General features: G+C 32.4%; 1 protein-coding gene across 1 annotated transcript in view; it reads right to left on the bottom strand.

Annotated features, from left to right (window-relative positions):
* LOC145263084 (orexin receptor type 2-like) overlaps nucleotides 1–22,134 on the bottom strand; it is a 661,665-nt gene that overhangs the window by 638,072 nt on the left and 1,459 nt on the right. The window lies entirely within an intron of this gene.

The raw sequence follows: 22,134 nt of genomic DNA on the forward strand, positions 1-22,134 counted from the left end.
TATTATATAAATGAATTCTCTTCTATATTTATAAACTTTTTAGAAGTCGGATGATGTAGGAGCTAGGTCTGTGATAAATTAAAGTTAGTTTCTTTTTTTCCGAGAATTTAAACTGTATTCTTCGTTTTTATTTTTACATTTTTTATTCAAAGCTTCTTTAAACTATATATATATATATATATATATATATATATATATATATATATATATATATATATATATATATCCCACATTTGTTTATTTTTTGGGAGGAGATGGAGTGTTTTTTTTTAATCTATTATTAATATTTTTGTAAGTCTTTACACACTTCCATTTCCTTTAATTTCTTTTATTCTCGAAATCCTTTTTCATTCCATCTAAAAAAAAAACTTCCAACATTTTTAGAAACGTATATTTGTCACTAAGGAGTTATTTAGTAGACTTTCGCTATTCACCGAAACGCGTATGAGATACTACATGAAAAGAATGGTTTATAATGACTTAAATCTTTGTTTACATATATGAATAATGCGTCCATAAATTTGACAGCAAATTGAAATGTAAAATGTTTATTCTAACTTGCCGACATAATTCATTCATAAGTTGAAGTGCTTTAATTTTAAATCTTTTTATCTATCTGTTCGTAGCTCAAACTGTATGGAATGCGGCTGGAGTGTGAAATGTTTTAGTTTCGATTGTAGAGTCTTTTTATTTTAACTTTAGAAATCGCAACAATATGTTTAAATATAATATCATATCCAATAGAAGGTTGGCTCTTTAATAAAAAATACAAAATCTGCGCAAATTAATGTGTTTAAGCGTATTTTATAACCGGGCGCTTCTGCTAGTACATAACTATAGATATTAACTGATATCATATCAACCTTTTTTGTCTTTAAGTTGCTTCATTGTTAGTCATTCAAGCGCATAATTTTCAGGACCACTTGTCACTGGGCTGACTCACTCTGTCCGGTTGTATGCCCGACTCTTACCTGCAAGCGAATGTTCTGATGGCATTCGCAAACATCGAAACGCACTGAGTTTCTTGTATTTTCGCTAGCCCTTACGCCTTAGAAGGTGTCTTGCAATTCTGTGGACTACATCTTTACAACAATTTGTAGTTCTCTCACTTCTGAGAACTAATGTGACAACCCGTTTCAAATCTCACCTCAGGAAAACGTGATTTCAACTCTCGTTAATTCTCGTTTCTGCGAATCGGTGCCCAGGACTGCAAGTGTCTGCACTTCAACTGGTGAGAATACGAACATTTATATCAAGAACTGGATTAGTGATACAAGAAGATTAGTAAGGTTCATTGGACATCCATGTCCAATGAACCTATGTCTAAAATTTCAAGTGTTTAGACCGAAAATTGTTGGAGGAGTTTGGTAGAGTTCTCAAAGGTCAAATCGTTAACCTTTGACCCCTTAATCGCCAAATTTCTGGCCGAAAACCGGTCACATCGATTTTCCCAAATCTCAATATCCTGTATATCAAATTTCGAGTCTGTAGACTTAAAATTGACAGAGTTATTGCGTAGGGAAATGTACACACACAGATACATAGATATACAGACAGACACTTTGATTATATATATATATATATAGAAAGAGAGAGAGAAAGAAAGAGAGAGAGAGAGAGAGTGAAAGAGAAAGCAATAACCACTTTAAGCATTATGGTCCTTGGCTTGTTAAGTGAGATGTTTCATATCGATTCAAACTTTGCCAAGTGAAATTATTTCGTGTTAAATGATTGTTAACTGCTTGTGATTTGGACAATTTGGACAATATTATCCAGATAACTATGTCAATAAGAACGTTACACTGCGCATATAAAATAACAAAGGAAGTTATTAATCACTTTCAATCTGAAAAATTTGCAAACGTGGTTTGAAATATGCATATAGACATTGGAAACCACAAGCAAAACTGGATAACCAATTACAGCGTATAGGATGAATGCAAGGCATAAATGAAAGTATATTGCTACTGAGATAAATATATGTAAATGTATATGTACTGAGATAAATATATGTAAATGTGTATGTACTGAGATAAATATATGTAAATGTATATTGCTACTGAGATAAAGATATGTAAACCTCGATAGAATGACATTCAAACTCACAAAGATAAAGAACTTAAATGGAACATTCGAATATCTATGTATCTCATATAGAGTTCAAGTGTTAGCCGCTGGTTGTGGGCCCCTTGATTTCTGAGAACTTCGACTGAAGTAAAATAAAACAAATTAAAAATATATAGTTAATCGGCGATTCCTTTCTTTACACTATACGCATGATGATATTAGAAATATTAATATTGTCTAATGAAAGTTAGTTTTCGATATACAGATGCTTTAACGCCTTGTTAGTTCGAGTTATGGACACATCTCGGAAAGATAATTCGTTATTGTGACCCGAAAGAGTCACTAAGAAAGACTCGGACATTGAAATTGTTCAGAAAAGGGTATTTGTATTTACAGAAGACAGAATACATAAAGAATAGACTTGTAGTACTGAGTGCCAATATGTAATGCTAGAACACTGGCCAACACACAGTCTAATTGAGTATTTGCTATTTCAGATATAGATGTCAAAAAAAAATTACTGAGGCTCAGAAACGTTACTAAGAAAGATTCGGAAACAGATAGAATTTAGAAAAAAACTTTTGTTTGTGTTATTCCGTTGGTTATAAATACAACTAAGCTGGAGCTCCACTGCACCCAGGCTGCCCACTTCCTACAGTGATCCAGTCCACTAGACGATTGAGGTTGGGTCTAGGGTAGCCTGACGTTGGTGATTGGTCAGGTATCTTTTACAGTCAGGTGTCCAGATGTTTACTGAAAGTGTCGGGAGATACTCTCCTTATATTTCTTATTGCTGCTGGAATTGTTCTTGTTCCACTGTAGATGAAGCTGTGGTGGATGATGGACTTTATCCTCTGTGGTTTTTATAAAGCAAACCTTCCTCGCCGCTAGTGGGTCATTTCTACTATTGATATGTTTATTCCAAGATTTTCTCATATATAGATGATAATATATCGTTCTATTCGACGTTATAGTGAATACAGTTGCAGTTCTTTCAGTATCTCCAAGTAATTTATCTACTCCACATATTTTGCTGGTGAATGTTTTCTGAGCTGCTTCCATTTTGCAGATTTCAGTTACATTTGTGGAGACCACAGCTGACAGCAGTATGGAAGGACAAGGGATTTCCATAGTGTGAGCATGCACTCACTGTTCCTACTCCTGAAGGTTCTCAGTATCCACCCTGTTGGTTGTCTTGCGACCGCTGTGTTGTAGTAAATATGTTGTGTGAAGGTGGCATCTTTGTTCATATAAACCCATAGATCCTTCACTATTTCCTTTGGTGTGATTTCTTCCAAATATTTGTATTTACAACACCACATAGAGAGCGATAGTTGTACTTTACGGCAATATGGCGTTGTAGCGAAATTGAACAGCATTAGGGAAATTGATTACGTGTTGAAAATAACGAAGAAAATGAATTACACAAACGAGTAACGAAAGAGAAAGAAAAGATTTTCGTTTGTCGAAGGCTTAGTAAAATGCATATGGTATTGATTTGCATAGGAGAACAGAAACTGCTATAAAAAGGACGAGTTGGAAGCACTAGCTGGTTTTTCATTTTTTGATAGCTGAGAGAGAAGTTAATCGTTGGAAAGCAGAAGTTCAAACAAATATTTTTCTGACGTTTCTGAATTTTTGAGATAAGGATTGGTTATTTGTATTATTATTAGTTGGACTAATGTTCTCATCTTGAGTATGAGTTTCACACCGTTTCGGTCGATATAACCTCCGACCTTCTTCAGGTGTATTTTGTCGAACAGCAAAAATCCGTGGCGCAGTGGTTAGACTACTGGAAAAAATCAATTGTAAAAGTTATATTCTCCTGAAGGTTGAAAGTTCAATCCTCATTGTGGGCGACCGAACTATGCATTTGCGAATTATTTGGGACCTCTATCCAGTCATGGCTGACGGAACAAAAGCACGCTACCGCCGTGAAGTAAATAAAGGGTTCCGGTCGAAATTCCGTCCAAATTCCCGAGTTCGACAAGATACACCTGAAGAAGGTCGGAGATTATATCGACGGAAACGTAGTGAAAAATCACACTCAAGATGAGAACAGTAGTCCGATGAATAATAATACAAATATTTTTCTGAATTTAATTTCCTTTTTTTTCACTTATTTTTTTCATTCAGACACACCACAAGATACACACATAGAGTGGTCACTTCTCCATATATTTAAACCGTTCGTAAGTGTTCATATCTTGTGTATTTCTGTAGAAAGGATGTTTGTATCTTTTTGCTTCGAGTCGATAATCAGTGGCTCGGTGAATTTTCGCTTCCTGCTCGCCCATCGATGATCTGGTGTTGATTGAGGCGAATCGAGATAGAACGTCTCAAAAATAGCATCAGTTACCTCTTCCTCTACGGGTAATGTGTCGCTAGAGTCATCTTAGCGACTTTTTTATTATTGGTTTTCGTGGCATTTATGAACATGTTTGTTTTATCATCATACAATTTTCCGACACACTGACAACTTGGATATAACCATGATGAGCGACGCCAGTTCATACGGCATTGAAGCATGTATATTACACAAAATGATCGACGCACAAAAAAAGGCCAGTCGCACATGCTTCAGGCACATTGTTATCCTTGGATAGGCCATCTGCGTGGCAAATTTGTTTCGATGACAGGTATTCAAGTTGAAAATTGTAATCTTAGTAGTCTGTTGGCAATGTACACCAGTAATCATTTTTCTTTATTTTAAAAGAGGTTCCGAGAGGTAGCTATTCTCTGCCTGTTATCATACCTCCTTAGTATATCAGAAATATGGCAACACCCCTGCTATTTTTTTTTTTATATAATGAGAAAATCTTTTCAGTTTAAGCGTTTAATTTTATTCCAAAATAAATAAATATAAATGCGTGAAATTAAACAAATTACGAAATGTAAAATAAAAACAGAAAAGTCATTTAATTTAAATTTTGCTCAAATGCTAGTAAAAATGTGTAAAAAGAGAAAAATAATAAATAAATTGATTTTTTTTCTATACCTTAAAAGTTGAAAGCAATTTTTTTTTAAATTGTGTTCTAATGCCAAAGAAAATATGTGCGTAAAAGGGGGTGAAAGGAAATTGATTCGGTTTTAATAATTTTGTGATAGTTTTACTTCTGTGTAACATATATCTGGTCTTGTTGCAGTCATTAAGTTTATAAGGCTTCTTATTATCTTCCGATATAGTTTATCATCAATTATATCCGATTCTGTGTCTGTATTTTTATTGATATCATCTACAACCGGTGTAGTATGTTTCTTGCCGTCTTGCAGTTCAAACTTGAATAGGATTTTTTCAATGTACCTTGATTGATTCACTTTGAATATTTCTTTTCATTTACAAATTGAAACCATGATATGTTTTATTTGACCTATTTTCAACATCGGTTAACATTATGTCAAAATTTGATGCGATTAAAATGTCATCCACTCATATAACGATCAAGTTGGCAAGAAAGTCCTTGCGGTATTTAACTTCTGAATTCAGATGAACATATCTTGGCTCAAAAAAGAAATTATTGACCGAAATAAGCACCATCAGAATTAACATACTTTTGTAAACGCTAAACAAGTGTATTTATGCCAGTAACGTAAATATCTTGTGTCTGGTAGCGATTAAGTCGCTGAAAGTGTTTTTTTATATCACTATAATATATTTAATTATTTCTCACGCAGAAAGTTGTTGAGATGCTTGAAAAAGAGGTAGTCTGTAGGTGAGAGGTTTTGAGAGTATGATGAATGAGGCATAGTTTCATAGTCAATTCGATCAATTTCTGCAGAATCCGTATAGCAACATGCGGTCGAGCATTGTTGAGAAAGAGAATTGGGCTTTTCTGTTGACTAATGCTTGGAGTTGTTGTCGAAGTTTCTGATGCATTTCATTCGTTTGTTGACAATACTTCTTCGCTATAATGGTTTCACCTTCATTCAAAAAAACTATAATGAATGAGCCCGGTCGCAGACCACCAAACAGCCAGCATGAGATTCTTTTGGTGCATCTCTGGCTTCGGAAAGCGTTAGTGAGCTTCGTCGGTGTCTAACCACTGAGCTGAGTGCTGCCTGTTGTCATAAAGAACCCACTTTCCATCGCAAGTCACAACCGCGTCGAGAAATGGGTCGTTTTTTTTGCGTAAAAGAAGGGAAGATAACATTTCATAACGGCGTTTTTTTGTGCCCAAGTATTTTATGCCATGTTTGCAAATCATGGCAGCCGGTTTTTTTATGTGACCACACTGTTTAAATAGTATAGTCTTCCATTTTGTTTAATATCGAATGCAGCTGCAGTTGAGCACACCAGCTTTCATTTATTGGGGCTAAAGTTTATATTTGCGCCTAGTTTGGTAGAAGCTTGTACAGAAAATATATTTTGTTTAAATTTGGGGATTGAAAAAACCTTTTTCTAAAATATAGAAACAAAGTTCACCTTTATTATCTCTTAGCAAGATTTTAGCAACGCCTCTCCTCAAAACGATATCGTTTACTCGACTGCCGTCTCAGAGCTCGACAAAGTGACTCTGAGGGTTAAAGTTTGGATCAAAATTGTTAAAATCCGATTACTTGCCCCACAATCGACAAGAAAATTGTTACCGTTTGTTGAAGTGTCAAACGTATATGAGAATAAAAATGCATGTTCAGTAACGGAGCTCTCCACATTTTTGATGGAGTCCACTGATTTTTTTTTATTTGCATTGGAAATTCTTGTGATTAGGTCGCCCATAATTATAGCAAATAATGTTTGTCCATTTCTTAGGTTTTTGAAAAATTTAAGTTTTTATTCGAGATAACTTAATTTTGGTGTCTTTAAGTGGGTATTTTGGGAATTTCATGATATTTGTAGATTCGTTTTTTTTTGTGATCATTTTCCCACTTTCCTTGTAACTCTTAAGTGCTACCTTAAATTGACTTAAAGTAATGGGCTTTTCTGAGTTATTACGGTTATAAACGGCTTCAAATTATTCATTAATACCTCCTTCATTCATTTCTGAGTTATTATGGTTATAAACAGCTTAAAATCATTCATTAATACCTCCTTCATTCATTTCTGAGTTATTACGGTTATAAACGGCTTCAAATTATTCATTAATACCTCCGCTCAGTCTTGAACGACAAAGGATATCCCCTGTAAGGGCAGCTGCTCGTGTAATTGTGTGGCAAGTGTTGCGCAATCCCTCACCACACCTCTCCTGAATTGGCATTGCTTGAGTCTAGTGGCAAGGAGAAGTCACGGACGACAAGAAACAATGCCGAGATGAACGAAGAGCACATACAACACCTGAAAGCCCCGAACGGTCACCCATCTGGTACTGGCCAGGCTTATCGTTGCTTAGCTCCAGTGATCTGACAGGAACCGGTGTGTCAACGTGATTATGCCGATCTTTAGATATTTCGAAGTTAAATACTTCTCATTAGAAGAGGAAAAAGATCCAAACTTATAAATCTAGAAAAAAAATAATTTAATCAAGATTTTTGTAGACACATGAAATAATTATATATATATATATATATATATATATATATATATATAATTTAAAGGAGATTAGAACAATAGTCTAAAAAGCAGAGTGTATTTCAATGTAACAGTGAAATTACTAGTTTAATTAAAATACAGGAAAGAGAAAGAGCTCGTTGTAATTTAGATATATAATAAGCTAAATTATCAATCACATTACTTTATATATATATATATATATATATATATATATATATATATATATATATATATATATATATATATATATTGTTGGAACGATTAATCGGAATCGACAATCGAAAAAATCGAAACTTTTGGAGGTATCGGAGTCGGTCTCGGAATCGAAAAAGTTTGTGCCTAATTTCCGATGCCAAAATCGATTCGTTCAATTATTTTTGTTTGTATTTGATCTTTGGTAGTAATAATAAAATAATAGACATTTATTGATTTAAACTTCTATTAAAACAAAATTTATAGATTTACCGCACCCCACGCCCACACTCATGTGTGTTTACGTTTGAGAAAATATATGCGCATTTAAGATGTGTTTTTACGGTAATCAAGACAAAATAATTATTTTATCGTTACATATTTAAAGATTTATACAGAATTGAATCAGAATCGATAATTGTATAGGAATCGGGAATTAAGTACGGGATCAGGAATTAAGTACGGAATCGGTAATTATATTAGAATGGGAAAAATATTGGAATCATCCCCTCACTAATATATATATATATATAAATAGCATATACCATATATATATATATATATACATACATATATATATATATATATATATATATATATATATATATATATATATATATATATATATATATATAGTATTTTGGTCGCATCTGCAAGTCACTGGCGGGGTTCAAGTTCCATGAAAGACTGAAACACCGAAACTGAAATTCGGTGTTTCAGTCTTTCATGGGACTTGAGGTCCACCAGAGACTTGCAGATGCGACCAAAAGCCATGCACAAAAATGTATTCAATGAAGTGTCACTTGGTCTGTTAGCAAATGCTTTTCTCTTTTCTCTTGATTGTCTGAGTTTTTGTACTCTTCTTAATTGAAAGACTTTTAAGGCATTGTGACATGTCAGGCTCCATTGTTTTCTGTCAGAAGCAGTTTGTTCAAAAGTTGTCAGTGGGATGTTAGTTGGTGTCAGATTGTGCTTGAGCTTATCCTTGTAGCTCAACAGTGGACGGCCAACATGCCCTTAACCTGTCTGAAGATGACTTTAGAAAAGTGTCTTAGGCATTCTATCCTCACTCATTCTGACTACGTGTCCAGCCCAATGAAACTGACAAGAGAAGTTTCAATTCCACTGATATCACACTTTTCAAAGACATCAGCATTGGTCACCTTGTCCTCCAGAGTAAATCCACATATTGTGCGAAGGCCGTGTTTGTGAAATACGCCCAACCGCATGCTATATGAGTGGGAAGTTGTCAGAACAACAGCCCTGTACACTCTTATTTAAGTTTCTAGCTTTATACCTCTGTCATTCAGCAAACTGTTCCGAAGTTTACCAAAAGCTGATGTTGCATTCGCTATTCGATTTACAATTTCATCGTCAAGGGATCCGTTTGAGTTCACAACATGCAACCTAAGTATATGAAACATTTGACATATTTCAAATTATTCTCATCCACTCTAATACATTAACCAGGAAAACAATGAACTGGAGGATTTTGTTTCAAAGCATTTGCTTGCTTTTGATGAGAGGGCTGCTGATGATACTTCATTTTTCTTAATATCGTGAGTCCAAATGATTTGCTGGCTTCAGAAAACCTATTGACAAGTTCTTCCGCTTTAATATGCGAGTAGTGACCAATGCAGCAGCAGCAGCAGCAGCAGCAGCAAATAACATGTCATATATAATTTTGGTTCTCAGCAGTGGTTTTGCTTTAAAGTGCTGATGGTTACACAATCCACCGCTGGTACGAAATTGGATGTTAACCCCACCATGAAAATCACTGTATGCATGCCGAAATCATCACCAAAAAATACAGCGCAAATAAACTGGAGCGAGCACACACCCTTGCTTTGTACCATTTGAGACTTCCGAGATCGCAGTACCTTTCATGCCGTCAGGGAATGATATAATAACAACTATATATATATATATATATATATATATATATATATATATATATATATATATATATATATACTAGCTGTACCCTGCCACGCGTTGCAGTGGCTCAGTTTGGTGTAATGGAAAAATTTAATAAAAGAGAAAATGCATGTTTCTTATATTAGTACAGCAATCCACTGCAAAAAGTGAAAAAGGCGAAACTGAAAAAAATGGTACTCTTGCAGAATTTGATCTGGATCCTCGAGAGTTTCTGTCAATCATTCATGTTTTGTGACTTGACCAACAATCAGTGGATGAAGCCGAACGTAGCAAAAATGTTGAAACGCTAAATGCTTTTTTTGTTGTTGTTGTTGTTTTAAAAAATGTGAGTTAGTAATTAATATTTGGTTGATGGTGGGGGAGGGGGGTACTATACACAGATTCAAAAAAGTCGTCCAAAAACAAAGAAATGAAAGCAAAGGTAAGGTAATTTACGTTTCTACCTAATTGGATAATTGTTTAGTGTTTTTATGTAATGTAAAATGTTTAATTGGCCCCAAAAACAGAAATGGTCGCGGATTCTTTTGAATACGTTAAGTTTGGGAAAGTAAGTTGAAAACTAAAAACTATACAAAACAGTGCCTGAAACTCACCGAACATATGTTACCATGACATAGGCTGGCATAATCGGTAGGTTTCTGACAGTATTTTGTATAGTTTTTTTAGTTTTAACTCACTTTCTCTAACTTAAAGTAATCAACAGTGTCCACCACCATTTGTAGCTTTCAAATACACCAATAAACACTGTTTTTTGAGTCGACTAAACGTTACATTAAATGAAAAGGGTTTATATTACTAAACACAGATACAAAGAAGTTGTCAAAAAATAAATATATAACAAATAAATGTTATAAAAGGCAAGTAAAAAAAATGTTCTACCTAACTGGATAAGATTTTAGTGTTTTTATGTAATGTATAATCGGTTCAAAAACATTCAATGTTTATCAGTATATCTGAAAAATACAAATGGCGGCAGACTGTATCAAACACGTTAAGTTTGGGGAAATTTTGGGAAAATGAGTTTAAACTAAAAATACTGTTAGGAACTCACTCAATAAATGTTACCATGATGTAGGCTGGCATATAATCGGTGGTTTTAAACTTTTGCTCGATACAGGTGACGACTTTTAAAAATCCCTTTTAGTGATTACCTGGTTTGAGGATATTTGTACAACTAAACGGCAAATCTGCTCAAAAAAATCCGGTATTATTTTACTTTAAGGCCCGTTTCACGTTCATATATAACAAAATATTTTATTGTAGATTTCGGTGTGCTAAAAACGAATCTGCAAACCGTTTACGTAGCAAAAAAAAGTTTTCATGACATTCATGAAATTACTTTTTCGAAAAGTGGGTGATCACTTTTCAATGTAAATTTAACTTAGAATGAGCACCCACTTTCTGGCCACCTGAGAGAGGGGCATTTTTCTGTTTCTTGGCTAAAAAGTTTTTTGTTTGATTTCTTTTGCATGGTAATAACCCCTGAACTCTGGGACTATTTTCCATTTAACAGCCGTAGCCTTCGTTTACGCTATGCGTAAGCATAAACGAAAGCTGTTTAGCCAATAAACATGGGAAAAAAATCCCCCCTCTCTCAGGTGGCTAAAAAGTGGGTGCTCATTTTAAGTTAAATTTACATGGAAAAGTGATCGCCACTTTTTCGAAAAAGTAATTTCTTCATCTCATAAAAACTATTTTTTTGTGACGGAAACGGTTTGCAGATTCGTTTTTAGCACACCAAAATCTACAAAAAAAAATGTCTTTATTTACGAACGTGAGACGCACAGCCCTTAATGGAAAATTATATCAAAAATCCGGGGGGAAATAGTTTTCAGTAAAAACAGCAAATGAATTCGATAGAAAAAAAATGGATGCTATTTTTTTTTTCTTTCTGTGTGTTTCTTGGCTAAAAAGTATTTTTGTTTGATTTCTTTTGCATGGTATTAACCCCTGAACTCTGGGACTATTTTCAATTTCACAGACGTAGCCTTTGTTTATGCTATGCGTGGGCATAAACGAAAACTGTTAAATATGCATTCGCGTACCAAACTGCCTTGTCAAAAAAACCTTTAAGCCAATAAACACGAAAATAAATGCCCCTTCCTCAGGTGGCCAGAAAGTGGGTGCTCATTTTAAGTTAAATTTAGATGGAAAAGTGATCACCCACTTTTCAGAAAAAAAAAATTTCTTCATAACATGAAAACAATTTTGATACTCCTTGGGCGTTGAGTTCCATGGCGACCCGCAGAATTATTTAATGGTCGTTCCCTTAGTACCCCCCTAGTCAAGGCTAACGCATGTGCACGTAACATTTTTTATTTATTTACTTACGTGGTGGAGTTTCTATACTGATAGGTTTTTTGAAATTTTTTCACTGGATTATTATTGATTGAACACTAACCAGATTATGAAAAAAAATTGAAAAAAAAAAATCATTTCAACATTTGAAAGGGATACTCACTTTTTAGTTACCACGTTCTGGTAAATCGGTCACTTTTTATTTATTTTTTTTTTTTTCTAAATACGGAAGTGTCTTCGGGAGATATAAAATGGTCGCATGTTGACGAAGCAATGTATCGGGAGGCGTACGGGATTAAAAATTATAGGTAAATTTTTAGAATAGGTCCACCTCCTCAATTTTCTTTTAAATGACGACTTGACATGGTTTTCGACTATGCTGAATACGAAAATCGCATCGAAATTTTGCAGAAATAAGTAGTTATCAAGATATAAAAAGTTGTATTATGCATTGTAATCTTTGGCGGCCATCTTTTTTACGTGTGTGTATTTGTTTATGGCGCGTGTGCACGTAAAAAGATGGCCGCCGAAGAATACAATGCATAATACAACTATTTATTTCCGCAAAATTTCAATGCAATTTGCGTGTTCAGCATACTCGGAAACCTATAAATGTCGTCATTGAAAGGAAAATTGTGGAGGTGGACCTAATCTAAAAAATACCAAATTATTAAACATTTCTCCAGCATGTTAGTGAAATTTATAATACTTTAAAAAAATGAAAAAGAAACAAAAAAGTTTTGAAAAAAAACTCACCTTTCACAAAAACAATTCAAAAAAAAAAAAACACAAACTGACTAAATAAGTAAAAAAAAAAAAAAATTAAAAATCTCGAAACTTTATTTTCATGAAAACAATAAAAAAAAGTCCTGTTCTCTCTATTTTTTTTCTTTGAGAAACAAATATATTTCTGACTTACAAATGCGGTAGAGACTCATTATTTTTACTTTCTATGGTTTTGATATACCGCGTTTTTATTGCTTACAAAATGGGTGACTGATTTATCAGAACGTTGTAACTAAAAAGTGAGCACCACTTTCAAATGTCGAAATAATGATTTCTTTTTTACATTTTTTTTAATAATCTGTTTAATTAGTGTCCAATCAATAATAATCCAGTGAAAAAAAATTCCAAAAACCTATAAGTATAGAAATTAAGCATGGGAGTATACAACAACGTCGCCTTTCGCACTTTTACAAACATTTTTTAAAAAAAGTAACTAAACCATTTATTGATAATTTGTCACGTGTACAAACATTTATTTATTTACGTAGGCTTAACTCCTTTCATGAATAAGAAAAGTTTTACTCTTTAAGAATAATAAAATGAAAAAGTTACTGAACATTTATAAAAGGACTTCTTTTCATGAAGGCCAGAGGAATAGTTGGCCGAAAATTCGTGAAACAACAACAATAAATAAAAATGGTGCTAATGCAGAGAGCGATCCGCGCTATTTTTTAAATCATATTTCCACGTTTAAATAACGTTTTACGATATGTTTTTTTTTATTTATTCAATTGTAAGGTTAAAGTACAGAATAGGTACAAAACATCCTTACCTCCCCATGTTAAGAATGACTTTTTAAACAATAACATTATTTCAGCACGGATCACTCTCTGCATGAGTAATCTTATATAGAAAAAAAAACTCAAAAGCAATAAACAAACTTTTTTTTTGGCCTTATATAATAAATAAAAGATGTGTAAATTAAAAAATTTGGAAGATAAACAAATAAAATATGTTTTTTTTTTGTTTTTTTTACTTATCAAGTTAACAGAAAATAAAACCTTTCGTCAATTCGTGGCTGTGAAATGAATCGAACCGGAAGTTCAGTTTTATCAACAGAACAGATTCGCAGAAACGATTAAATAAATATATTTATTTTATTTAATATTTTAATTTTAATTAGGTAAATTTATTTTAATAACATAAAAACATACCTCGACTCTAAAAATGGGTTGTCTGAAAATTTCAAATAAATTGGTAACGTATAAACATGGTTTTATTTGTTTAGAACGAACCAACTTTACATATATATATATATATATATATATATATATATATATATATATATATATATATATTTTAAGGAGATTAGAATAATAGTCTAAAGAGCTAAGTGTATTTTAATGTAATAGTGAAATTACTAGTTTAATTAAAATACAGGAAATGCTCGTTGTAATTTAGATATATAATAAGCTCGATAGTTAAATGTCCTAGAGCTAATTCAATATTAAGTAATGTGATTTATATATAGATAGATATAAAAAGCACAACCAAACTAGTAAATTCAAGACATGAGCTTCTATCATGTAATCATAAACGTTGGTTTAAATTTAATAAATATAAACCACCTTAAATCATTAAAAATTACTCATTAGTAAAAATAGATATTTTTTTTTTTTAATAAATTAAGTTAAACCAATTACCGCCCTTAGACTCGTAAATCAAATAATAAATAAAGCCATGACAATTATCTCCCCTTAAAAACTTGCAAAATAAATACTCTCTCTCTATAGATATTAACTGTAGCGTCTTTAAATCAAAATACGCTAACGGAAACAATTTACTGCACGAGCGTCGCCCTTTTAAAATTCATCATTCAATAAAATAAAAAGCAATAGCAAACATCTAAATGACTACTTTAAATACAGTTCCTGATTTCAAAAAAAGAAAATCTAAAAGGTAACTATATCTATATATTTTTAAATCAAATTTATTATGTAAATTCAAAAAAATATATATTTTTTTGCTACTCATTTCTATCTCTAACCTATACCAATTTTCTTATTAATTTTCTTATAAATTTTAAATCCAAACCTTTTACTTCAGTTTTTCAGATTCATCTGCCTTACTTTTAATGCTAGGTTTATTTTTGGTGTCTTTTCAATTCAATAGAAATCCTCCTAAATTTGCTGATGAGGAGACCGTGCTTACCAAAAAAATTATGTATAATTGTTCTACGTTACTTCATGTATACCACAAATAAAAAGCACGGATTTCCGAAACGATCGTACAGATAATTGACTTTGTTGTTGTTCCTTCTTATGAAACTGATTTTTAATTTAATTAAATTTTGATTTTTAAATTTTAAAAATTTTTAAAAATTTTAAATTTTAAATCACATTACTTAATATATATATATATATATATATATATATATATATATATATATATATATATGAACAAATGATTAATAAAATATATTAAAAGACATCTTAATATATATATATATATATATATATATATATATATATATATATATATATATATATATATATATATATACCCAAAACTTGTGGTCTTGATGTGGGGATGGGGAGAACTAAACTTTTCATTATGGTTTAAATGAGCAACAGCAAGGGGAGACTTGATTTCAAACATTTCTCATATATCTCCTTCTTTCGCAAATATGTTACGATTACGAATAATTCTTATACACTGCAAAATTTACCCAATGTATGAAAACCAAACAGGGGATATATAACATATGATAAATATTTGGAATCAAGTCTCCCGTTGCTGTTATTTTCAACATCTCTATCAACTGCGCCATAAACATGAATTTATAAGACCAAAAATTTCAACTTAGATCGCCTCTTCGTGGCCCGTGGCGCATTTGATACAGACGTTGAATCTCTACGGTTTCAGGTGAGAATTGTCTGAAGATAGCAATTTCAACCTTACACAAAGCCGGCCAGAGACTTATTTTGCAAAAAACGTGGTGAGACGACAACAACTACGGAAGGCAGTAATTGCAGTGGATGCAGTCAGGAGATTCAGAGTTCCTGTCCCGTCCTGACGACGGACAGAGAAATAGTTGGCCGAACCGTCGTGAAACAACTAAGAAAAAGATGAGGATAAAAGTATATATATCACTTTTTTTGCAATTTATAAATTCCAAATCTCTGCGACTATTGATGAGAATTTAACAAATGAAGGTACGTTAAAAATCTAATGCCCTATACTGTGTAGTAGGCTATGTGACATTTACTCTTAAGGTCGCATATAAAGGGGATCATACATTATCCCGGGCCAATTTTTGGCACATTTTTATAGTCATATGAGTTACTTTGCATATGAATTACAAAATATCTGATATTTTCCCAACTCATCTAACCTTGATGTAGGGGAGACTAAAACTTGGTGCTATGGTTTTAAATGATCTGAAATAACAGCAAAGGCGAGATTTAACAACTGTGAAATATTTGGAATCAAGTCTCCCCTTACTGTTATTTCAGATCATTTGAAACCATAGCAAGTTTTAGTCTCTCCTCCATCAAGGCCACAGGTATATATATATATATATATATATATATATATATATATATATATATATATATATATATATATATATATATATATATATATATATATATATATATATACCATTATTTACAACTCAGATTTTCACTAAATGAGGTTTGTTAGGAAAAGGTACTCATTCCGCTCTGGTATATCATTTATTTTCTGATTAAAATTAAGTAAGTCTTACATATTTTATACAAGTGAGCATTATCTTATCGATAAAACAAAGTATTCATTTATGACCAAACGTCTTACAAACAAACTTCGTACAAATTAGGCGAGAGTTTTCCCCGACAATTTTTTGTTTCATGCGACCAGGTTGTTAAACCTCTGAAGGTTGACGACAGTGTGGTAGCTAATAACGACGTGAGCTAATGATTTTGTTATTCCAAGTTCGATTCCAGTTTGTTCCACGGTACCACTTGTACTTCTAGAAATTGACAACGGTCACGTGGTTCCGCCTGTAAAAATACACGGATTAGGAATAAAGTGTGGGCACGACTAATCTGAATCGGTAATCGAAAGAATCGAAAATTTTCGAGTATCGGAATCGGTATTGAAATTGGAAAATGTGCAGAATATTTTCCGATACCCAAAACTATTTTTGTTGTTTTTATTTGTTTGCTTTTTTTTTAAACTTAATTTTCCGTATTAATAAACGAAATGATATTTATTGATTTTAAAATACCAGTAAAACTAAATCTATATCTCGTAGTGTTATGTAATGGGTGGTATTAAGATGACATATGCATAATTCTTTGGTGTTGACTGTTCGTATGTTCGTATTAGAAAGAGTCTTAGTGTGTTCATGTGTGTGATCATGTTGTGAGATATTAGATATTATATATATATTCATTGTGAGTGTTCATATTGTTGAGAGATGGAGACATTGGTGAGATATAGACACAGGGTACATATAAAGAGAGAAACAGTTCTTATATATAACGAGACAGACAGGGTACAAATTTCTACAGGAGCACCAGGCCTGTAATTCAACTAGAAGAGATTTTTGAATATATTGATAGATAGACTGAGAGTGCGTTTGACATTTACGTTTTGACAGTTGTTCATTTTTATAAACACAAAGTTCATATTAATACAATTTCACTTTACCTTTGGTTTGGTAGAATGACACAACACAAGACGGCAGTCATAAAAAACATATGATGATACGTTTATTTCTTCTTCGACCCGTCAGACATGATTCTGCATTTCAGGGATTCAAAGTTGTTACTTAGTTATCTCCAAAACCTCTCGCTTCCTAGATAGTGCCTTGACTCTAACGGAGAATCGGTCTGATCTCTGCTTCTCTGATCTGACTGATCTGATTCTATTCTAACTTCGCACTCTTTCCTGTATTGAGAAATCACACGTATGTCTGGTCAACGTGACCACAACTCACGTGGTTCCAACATGCGCGATTTGCACGTGTTGAAACCATTTCTGACGACCAGAGAATTTCCCATTCTCTTTGTTGTCTTACAAAGGAATTTAACCTGCTTGTCTAATTCTGTAACCCATATTTTATTATGCATTCTTTCTAAGAATGTGAATAGTTTCCAGCCAAATTTGTATTTATTAAATATTTTAACAGAATCAACAATTTAACTGGACATTCCATTTATAATAGCATTCTGTGTTTATTTTAACTTATGATTGGAATTCTCAATTCCAAGTTTAGCTTCGCAAGTTCGAATCCTTGACTATCCTATTTTATATTTACATTTAACTAATTCCCTATTTTTGTTTACTTACATGAAAAGGGGACAGCCCTTTTATCATGTAACATCAGTAATAAATGTATAATTACATTTGTTTAAATACTTGTACATATTACATAGGTTTCATATCCCTCTTCAGACACACACACACACACACACACACACACACACACACACACACACACACACACATGAAGACATCTTTATATTTAGAAATTTAACAAGAATCGGAGTTGGTAATTTTTAATTTAATCGGAATCGGAAATTTACAACAGAATTGGCAATCGAATCGAAATCGGGAAAAATATTGGAACCGTCCCATCACTACTAAAAAGCATCGGGGAAACCAATGGCAACTTAATATATATATATATATATATATATATATATATATATATATATATATATATATATATATATATATATAGTAATTTATAATATATATATGGCGATTGAGCTACACTGAATATTCGGCGTTCATCCACAGAATTCGCGCAAAAGCCTGAGGAGTCCTAGAGTGGATGAAACGCCGAATATTCAGTGTAGCTTAATCGCCATATATATTTTATAAATTACTAACTAGCTCTACCTACGTATTGAGCACTTTTGACGTAAATACCTAAAGTTTACCCATAAATCTATACTTTCGTATAATTATTTTATGTGAGTAAATTAAGTAGTTATATATATATATATATATATATATATATATATATATATATATATATATATATATATATATATATATATATATCCGTAGTAAAACAAACAAAAAGTAAGAATGCCTATTTTAAATTACGTAAATACTTGGGCCGGCAATATGAGTGTACAATAATTTAAAACTCCGTTGCTATAAAATGAATAAACATGTATAAGTCAAATCTTCTATATAAATAAAGCAATAGGTGTATGTACGTATGTATTTATACGTGTATTTGTGAAAATATTTAGCCGATAAATTTCTATACTATTGATCACTGAAATTAACAGGAAATAGTGATCATGCACCAAGGATGAGTTATAATGATTAAAATCTTTGTTTGGATGGATGACTAACAGGTACAGCTATATATTGGCAAGCTGCAATGCAAAATATACATTTCATCTTGTCCACATACTTCTGTTACTTTTGGGCACACGCAAATTCATTCATAGCTTGAATTGATTTAATTTTAAATCGAAATTATTCTTAATGTTTTGGTTTCGATTCTAGCTGATGGCACCCAAGACATTTACATTTTATTGAATAAGGATTATGTATTATGCACAATATTCAATAAACAAAGTTACTCTTCAATAATAAATCCGAAATTTGCATGAATTAAAATATATTTAAGACTATTTTACGACCGGGCAAGGAGTAACGTTTTATGGAAGAGATACATAAAATCTTATAATAGTCTTTTTATTAAAAAAAAAAAAAATAACGTATTACGGTTCTGGATTCCTCAAATATGAATTTATTGTTTGTATTACTAGCGAGCGGGGGGGGGCGGTACGGCTTTGCCCTGGTGTAAAATATGCTTAAATATGATATTTTAATTTGTCCAGATTGCGCACATGCAGAATATATATATAGAGTCGCGATTTCAAAAGTAAAAAGTACTTTGGTGTCATCAGCTAGATTCGAAACGGAAACCGTAGTATCTAAATCTGGTTACGTTCCCACTGCCCCAACGTGGTACGCATATAAATCAATTAAAAATGAAAAATTAAAAATAAATTAAGATGAATGTACAAAATGTTTAACGATTTTTTCAATTTTGACCCATTTTTTATTCCTTAAAAACAAGTTTAACTAATTAAAAACCCATAAAAGAACGGCCCATAAAAAATCCAATCATTTGAGGCCCCTAATGCCGCACTGTGACTGTTATGTTTCGTTAGAGATAGAGTTTGAAAATATGGAAACAGACAGACAGACATATAGTCGTTTATATATTAGATTTAGAATCTTCAGACTACTGTTTTCATCTTAGGTGCTGTTTCCGCATCGTTTCTGTCTACGCAACTTGCGATCTTCTTCAGGTGTCTCTTGTCGAACTGGGGAATCATTCTGTCAAACTCGGGAATCTGTAAAAGTTACATTTTTTTTTCTGAAGATTTAAGCTTCAAACTTTCACTACAGGCGGCACCTAAAACACAATTGATGACTAATTAGGATTTCTACACGGTCCTGCCTGGCGAAAACAGAACACGCTACTCACGTGAATTAAATAAAAGGTTCCGTTCGAAGTTCCGTGAGGATTCCACAGTTTGACAAAAAAAGATTCCCGAGTTGAACAGAAAGATTCACGAGTCCGATAAGATACATCTGGAAAAAGATCGGAGGTTACATCAACCGAAAAGTTGTGCAAAATTACTACAGAGGAGAACAGTGGTCCAAAGCATCAAAATAATGCAAATAACATGTTTTGTTTTTGTTCTTTTTTTTTTTTTTTCTTACTTTTGAAAAGTACCATGATTATGTCAAGGGATTCCTTACATGAAATAGTAATTTACCTTAACAGCGTTCTTGAAACTTTATGTAAACATCCACTTGCTAGCAGTAACAACAAAAGAGAATGGTGTTGGAACTCTCAGAAAAGTTTGTAAGAAAGAAATAGATCTCATTTCTTCCTTTTTTCTCTCTCTCCTGCTGTCTTTACCTTGTATCCATACAACAGTCGTTACACGATAAACACATACATGGATATATATATATATATATATATATATATATATATATATATATATATATATATATATATATATAATGTGTGCATAATTATTTACTATGTGTGTGTGTATAATTCCATGTTAATTATATATATATATATATGTATATATATAATCATTTACTATGTGCGTGTGTATAATTCCATATTAATTATATATATATGTGTGTGTGCGCGAGCGTATGTGTGTGTGTGTGTGTGTGTGTGTGTGTGTGTGTGTAAATATTTGCTTATTATTTATAAAGACATGTACAAATGCGACGGTCCTGGATATGACCTTAAACTATATCCGATGGTGAGGCCCCAGCTTGCGGGCTTTGAGGAGTGTGGAGCTGGAGCCACCCTTTAATTGCCATAAATAAACAAATGTATTCTGTTAAAATATTGTTCTTCAAAACCACTGGATCCGGCATTAAATAACCTGGAAAGGGTCAATATGCCGTTAAACAGAAACAACCAACCAATCAACATATGCGACACATCCATATCTTGCACATTAGTTTTTAAAAAGCTACGATCTCATTTCTTGGGATAACAAAATATATCTGTCTTTTACAACTTTGATGTAGGGGACTACTATCTGGGGTATAATCGTAATAGATTAAAAAATCTTTCTCATAAAATTTTATATTATGAAAAAAAAAATGTTATATATAAATTTTGTAGTCTACATACCAAACAATATTGTGATGGATACCTTTGGAAAAGTAATAAATAGGGCTATGACAACAGCACATTATTTTCATTGTTTTGACTCTCGAGTGTGTATCCGTTGATATCTTGTAGGCTTTTATATAGAGTGATGTGGTTCTCGATTGATTTACTGTGTCTAATTGTGTCGGATATATACTAGATAATGAAAACAATGAAAATAATATGCTGCTGTCATAGCCCTGGTAATAAATTACCAATTGAGAAAACTTGATATTCTGAACCTGGAAAATTATGTCACACACACACACACACACACACACACATATATATATATATATGCATGAGATATATATATATATATATATATATATATATATATATATATATATTCTTAGTAAATAATTTTTTCGTAAATCATTTTACTATTTGCTTAATATGCGTGGGTGTGCATGTACATGTGTGTGTGTGTGCGTGCGTGCGTGCGTGTGTGTGTGTGTGTGTGTGTGTGTGTGTGTGTGTGTGTGTGTGTGTGTGTGTGTGTGTGTGTGTGATGAAAAAATTTAAGTCATGATTGATAATTTTTTGGCCATTATTGCATCATGAAATGTTAAAAAATCACAGAACACAGCAGAGATTATTCGCATTATTTGGATTCATCGGACTATTTTTCTCATCTTGAATGTCATTTTCACAATATTTCGGTCGATACAACCTCCGGCCTTCTTCAGATCTTTCTTATTGAACTCGGGAA

Source organism: Euprymna scolopes, chromosome 38 (assembly GCF_053919585.1).
Source record: "Euprymna scolopes isolate OS-2025 chromosome 38, ASM5391958v1, whole genome shotgun sequence".
NCBI classification, from domain to species: Eukaryota; Metazoa; Mollusca; class Cephalopoda; order Sepiida; family Sepiolidae; genus Euprymna; species Euprymna scolopes.